General features: G+C 39.7%; 1 long non-coding RNA gene across 1 annotated transcript in view; it reads right to left on the bottom strand.

Moving 5' to 3' along the window:
• LOC106884329 (uncharacterized) overlaps nucleotides 1–2,808 on the bottom strand; it is a 13,536-nt gene extending 10,728 nt beyond the window's left edge. The window contains exon 1 of the long non-coding RNA XR_001411232.2: nucleotides 2,769–2,808. This is a non-coding gene — a long non-coding RNA (uncharacterized LOC106884329). The remainder of the gene's footprint in view (nucleotides 1–2,768) is intronic.
• Nucleotides 2,809–4,545: the final 1,737 nt, after the last annotated feature.

Here is a 4,545-nt window from a genome sequence, read left to right on the forward strand (position 1 = left end):
ATATATATATATATATAAAGTGCATGCACACACATAAAACAAACATAGACTTGTGTATATGTATGTGTGTGCCAGAAATAATAAGGATCATAACCCAACACTTAAAGGATTCATGGAACACACCAGAGAGAGGGGTGGTGGTGGTGGTGGTGGGATCGAAGCAGGGAGAAACAGGTAAAATGGAAAGACAATAGAGTCAATACACACCACACGGGTGTGTGTGTGGTGAGGAGGCTACATCAGGTATTCATTTCTGGATGTAAAATGGAAGGGAGTGGTGCACAAAACAGCCTTGCATGCTGGCAAGGTGTACGTGTATAATTGTGTGCTGTGTTAATAACCTCTGTGTGTGTGTGTGTGTGTGTGTGTGTGTGTATGTATGTGTATATATATATATATATATATATATATATATACACATACACACATACATACATATATATATACACATACATACATATATATATACACATACATATATATATATATATACATACATACATATATATATATACATGCATACATATATACACATACATATATATATATATATATACATACATACATACATATATATACATATATGTATATGCACATATATGCATGCACACACAATGTATGTATGTGTATGTGTATATATATATATATATATATATATATAGAGAGAGAGAGAGAGAGAGAGAGAGAGAGAGAGATACATTTATATACATATATACATGTGTGTGTGTGTGTGTGTGTGTGTGTGTATATGCATACACACATGCACAAAGATGTGTGTGTAGAGAGTGAGACAATGACAAACAGACAGACAGACAGAAGGTCCATGTTTTCACAAACAAGAATGACTCAGTGATTGTGTTGTTATTTCTGACTCATGGTGTGGTGTAGATAACCTGGATGTTGTTGTTGTTGTTATTGTTGTTTAAGAGATGTGGATACTTTTGTGGTGATGGTGTTGGTGGTGGATTTTGTTGTATTGACTGTTGCTCCAATAGTGGTGATGTTCACAGTGATGGCAGTGTTGTGATTGTTGTTGTTGCTGTTGTAGTTGTTACTGTAGTGATGATGATGATGATGTTATGGTTAAGGTAGAGTAGAGGCAATGTTACTGTGGTAGTATTGTGCTTATGTTGTTGCTGTAGTTTTCATTTAACCCCAAGCCAACCAAGAATCAGCAAACTTATAATCAAAAACAATCTGGCCATGACCATCTAGCTTATTTTTCTCTCCATATACCATCATCATCATAGGCACAGGCATGGCTGTGTGGTAAGAAGCTTACTTCCCAACCACATGGTTCCAGTTTCAATCCCACTGTGTGGCACCTTGGGCAAGTGTCTTCTACTATAGCCTCAGGCCGACCAAGGCCTTGTGAGTAGATTTGGTAAACAGAAACTGAAAGAAGCCTGTCATATACATATATATATATATATATATATGTATATGTATGTATGTATGTGTATGTGTTTGTACCTCCACCCTTGCTTGACAACCAATGTTAGTGTGTTTATGTCCCTGTAACCTAGCAGTTTGGCAAAAGAGACTGAAAGAATAAGTCCTGGGTTAAATTTCTTTGACTAAAACCCTTTAAGGCGGTGCTCCAGCATGGCCACAATCAAATGTCTCTTCAGAAAATGTCTCAGACTTCTGGCATGCACTTTGTGGGTAAGATGTGGGAAGAGTCACCAATGATGCATGGGGGTGAAGAGCAGCGGAATAGAAACAGTGACAGAATAGACAGGAGAAAGATGAGGAGAAAGAGAGAGAGAGAGATGACTTGTGATTGGGTAGGTTGCCATAGTAAAGTGAAGGTGAGAAGAGGCAGTAGTAGTGCAAAACAGGATGGTCATAAATGGAACCATTCTCATCATGGGTCTGTTTTATCAATGCTTAACCTGGGACTAAACAACATAAAGTGAAGTGGTCAGAGTTGAGGTACCAACAGATGTACTTCATTGTTGAGTTAAGATACCAACAACTGTACCTCATTATTTACATTATTTACATTTGACGGATATTTGTCCTCATCTTATTTGTTGTTAACACAACATTTCGGCTGATATACCCTCCAGCCTTCATCAGGTGTCTTGGAGAAATTTTGAACCTGGGTTCTCATTCCTAACGATGTTACTATTATTATATTATTATTATTATTACTATTATTAATCAGGTCGCTGCCATGAATCGAACTCGGAATCTTGGGGTTAGTAGCCCGCGCTCTTAACCACTATGCCATATGCCCACGGGCATATGGCATAGTGGTTAAGAGCGCGGGCTACAAACCCCAAGATTCCGAGTTCGATTCCAAACAGTGACCTGAACACTAATAATAATAATAATAATATAATAATAGTAACATCGTTAGGAATGAGAACCCAGGTTCAAAATTTCCCCAAGACACCTGATGAAGGCTGGAGGGTATATCAGCCGAAACGTCGTGTTAACAACAAACAAGATGAGGACAAATATCCGTCAAATGTAAATAATGTAAATAATTCCTCATCTCTTAAATATAGAACTGAAATGTACCTCATTTTAGAGGTACCAACAGATGTACCTTGTAGAAGTACTATTGCTGAGGTACCAACAGATGTACCTTATTGCTGAAGTTCCAACTGATGTACCTTCATTGTTGGGGTACTTACCTGCAAGATAAGAGAGAGGGCAGTGCAGTAACAACGAAGTACTTCGCTGCTCCCACTCACTTCACCCCCCCCCCACTGCAGTGAAACAAAAATCAGTAGTACCTTGTACTAAGATGTACTCACCTTTGAGTTGGAGGACTTCATCCAATGTAAAATCTGGGGCTGCAAAGATAAAATATAAATGAAAACGAGGCAGAGTTAGGGTTATAGATGGGGGCAGATGATGGAAAGTGGTGGAGGTTAGGGGTGAGAGAATGTGAAATGGGTGAGACGAAGGGAGGGAGAAAAATGAAGGTAAACATAGGTGGAAGAGACAGTAGGACAGAAGGGTTAGACGTGCTAAAGCTGTTCTCGTGATTGGTACTTTTATTTTATCGACCTCTGAAAAACAAAAGGATTTGAACTCAGAATATAAATGCTTGGAACAAATACTGCAAGGCATTTTATTTAATGTTCTAACGATTCCAATAATCCATGCCCACCCCTACTGCGAGTCCAGAATTTTGCTTTTATTGACCCCTGAAAGATGAAAAGCAAAGCTGACCTCAATAAGATTTGAACCATGAACTTCAAGACCCAAGCTAAATACTACAAGTCTTTGACACAAACCACTGTCGATATTAACAGAAAGTAAGGTGGTGAGCTGGCAAAATGCTTGGCAGCATTTTGTCTGTTTTTACACTCTGAAGGCACATGGCACAGTGCCAAGAGCATCGGGCTCACAATCATGTGGTAGAGTTTGAGTCCCAGATTGGGCTGTGTGTTGTGTTCTTAAGCAAGATACTTTATTTCATAAGGCAGCAAGCTGGCAGAAACATTAGCACGCCGGGTGAAATGCCTAGCGGTATTTCGTCTGTCTTTACATTCTGAGTTCAAATTCCGCCGAGGTTGACTTTGCCTTTCATCCTTTCAGGGTCAATAAACTAAGTACAAGTTGCATACTGGGGTTGATCTAATCGACTGCCTCACCCCCAACCCCTGACAGTTAATGGAGTCTATTTTCTGTACATCTTCGGTGTTTATTGTACCTGTGCACCTTCCACACACAAAAGCTATTTTCCCTGTTAACTTTCCTCTGATATTGCTGCACCTCTTATGTATCCAAAGCTTACACTGGGTACATCTTATGAAGTTTCTACCTATGCCTTTTCTACAGATCGAGCAGGGCTATCTACCTGAAGGGTTTTGTGATTTGTCTGCCTTTCTACTTACTAAGACTTTGATATATATATATATATATATATATATATATAGCTCACTAATTCGTATCTTTACTTCACTGATCACTAAAAAGCCTGCTTGTGAAGACCTGTTGAGGCAAGTGAAATCGATATCGAAATTGAACCATACTCGATGACTGGCACCTGTGCCAGTGGAGCGCTAAGAGCACCATCTGAGAGTGATCATTGCCAGAGCAGCTGTCTGGCTTCCGTGCTAGTGGCCCGTAAATAGAACCATTTGAGCGTAATCGTTACTAGCATCGCCTTCTAGCACTTGTGATGGTGGCAAGTTAGAAAATCATTCGAGCGAGGTCGTTGCCAGTGCCGCTGGACTGGCTCCCATGCAGGTGGCACGTAAAAAACACCTTTCTGAGCGCGGCTGTTGCCAGTACCATGTGATTGGCCCTCGTGCCGGTGGCACGTAAAAGCACCCACTACACTCTCAGAGTGGTTGGCGTTAGGAAGGGCATCCAGCTGTAGAAACTCTGCCAAATCAGATTGGAACTTGGTGCAGCCTTCTGGTTTGCCAGTCCTCAGTCAAATCGTCCAACCCATGCTAGCATGGAAAGCGGATGTTAAATGATGATGATATATATATATATATATATATATATTTAATTATATGTATTTCTTCTATCTTAATGAATAAAAATTCTTCAGATAGAATTAATGGGTTAATA

Source organism: Octopus bimaculoides, chromosome 23 (genome assembly GCF_001194135.2).
Source record: "Octopus bimaculoides isolate UCB-OBI-ISO-001 chromosome 23, ASM119413v2, whole genome shotgun sequence".
Taxonomy (NCBI): Eukaryota; Metazoa; Mollusca; class Cephalopoda; order Octopoda; family Octopodidae; genus Octopus; species Octopus bimaculoides.